A 2398-nucleotide genomic window follows, 5' to 3' on the forward strand; every position below is an offset into this window, starting at 1 on the left:
TTTGTAAATGCATACTTATATAGATAATTACACCCAGACTCAGGACAAACAGGTATGTTCATCCACACAAATGTCTGTCCTGGGTGGGAATCGAACCCACAACTTTCGGCGTGAAAGGCAAGTCTACCAACCACACCAACCGGCCCGTCAATATAATTCTGTCAAATGACAATTCAAAAGTGCTCGTAAAGTAAACCTAAATAAAGTATATTTTTTACTTGAACTCAAGACTAACTACAACAGGATGATTTATACAATAATCTATTTATAAATTAATTTAAATATTCACGTCATTATAGATTATTTTGACAGAAACAGTGATAAACACGAGAACTTAAGGTACATTTTGAAAAACAAAGTTTCCGACCATACAAATCGTACATCCTTCCCGGGTTCAAAGTATTCGTTTCTGTAATAAAATGCCGTCAATACGTTAACATTACAATACAATCAATTTAATGTTTATGTAAAATCAATACTGTATATAGAACCTTCTTTAAATTACAATTAAGTATTTAAAATTCCGCATACATGTATGCAGAATTTATAGGTTTTATTATTAACAAAATTAATAAAAAAATAAACTTCAATCAGTGACAACTTGTAACTACCGACTTTCTTCTCAATTTATCTCGTTGGTGTCGAATCCTCAGTTGAAATCGAACGCAGCTTATATAATATACATATGTACTTATATATTTTTGTATTATTATATATGTATATTTATATATATAAGTAAACTGTTTTATTTTCTTGGATTTTCTGTAGTAGACTGGTAATCCATCTCTTGTTTGTACAAGTGATGAATTACCAGTATTATTTATTATATTTTTTAAGCAAAACCACGACGATTTTTGTATATATTTTGCATTTAATGCGATTAAAGTGTTTTTATTCGCGGTTGTACCTGTACATAAAATATTCTGAAGTAGTAAGATTAGTTCATCAATGCATTAGTGCATAAACTATGCACGCTTGATATCTGAGTCAATAAATGGCTAGCGCGTATGTTTATTTTTATTAAAATAAGACATTCAGTAATTAAAAAATAAATAAAATCTATATTATTTTGCAAAATAATAAAATATATATATACACTTTAAGATAACTGTTACTTACCTTTAGGAATATATAACAAACAAAATAAAAACTGCCAGTATACCAATGTAGAACCAAAATTATGATAATAAGAATAGGTTGCTTTTTGTTTTAAAATAAAAAGTGAAAAATAGTTAGTGTAGTAATGTAGCGCCATTCACCGAGGAACGGACTTTTTACCTTCCACGGAGATGACGTGGTTAGGAGTATGAAAAACTTCCTTTAGCATCATAAGATATACAAACAAAATTGAATTTTGGTATACACATGCCAAGTACTACATAAGCTTGTAGTGGCAATAAAAATATATTTACTTAAGGTACGAAATGCGGATAAAATAAAGTCAAAGTTCTTAGTAGTTTTAAGAGCTTTTAGAGTTTCAGAAAGAGCTAATTATAATTTATTAATCATTCAAGTTACCTGGCCTAATGATTTTAAAACTAATATTAGAAATATCGTGTGATAAGATTTTGATTTTTAAATTATTTAAATTGTAATTTATAATATAATAATAATATAATATTTCTTATAATTTTATAGTTGTGTATGTAGCATATTTAAATACACAATTTTGATTTTTAATGCTGGTAAATAAATAATTTCCAATATTCTAAAACATGTCCCCGTTTTTATTATCTTTCTATTTTTGAACAATTCAACGACGGAACATCAGTGCATTCACTAAGTTCACACTTTACCTTTTCTTTTAGTTTCCAACTAGTACTAATAAAACTACGCCAACTTTATATAGAAAAATGTGAAACATAAAAGTATGAATTTCCAATGAACGTAAAAAAAAATTGTTTAGAAGTACATCATTAAAATTTTGTTGCTTGATATAATTATTGATTACAAAAATCAAAACAATATTTTATAACATTTATCCACTTTAAACTAGCAAATTGAATTGAATTGAAGTGACTTTGACGATATTTGTAGCAATATAGAAACTTATTCAACGTTACTATAATCAAAATTATCTTAAACTGACAGAAGATTGAATACGATACAATCAAAGCGGTATTTAACTCCCGCGAAGTTTGAGATGGCTCCCAGTTGCCAAGAATCCGCACTCAAAATCGATTTGAGCTTGAAATTTCTCGTTAATCGATTCTGATTCAGCGAGTTCTCGATTGAAATGGAGTTGCAGATTCCAACACGATTAAATGTTTGTAACGAAAGTAGTGTTTGCGTGGCCACTTCCCATGTGAGTATTAGTTTGTTTTGCAACTGAAACATGTACGTGAAATTGCTGCTCTGAATTGACTGTTCGAATTTTGGTTTACTGTACCCACTCCTA

The sequence above is a fragment of the Nymphalis io genome, chromosome 5 (assembly GCF_905147045.1).
Source record: "Nymphalis io chromosome 5, ilAglIoxx1.1, whole genome shotgun sequence".
NCBI lineage: Eukaryota > Metazoa > Arthropoda > Insecta > Lepidoptera > Nymphalidae > Nymphalis > Nymphalis io.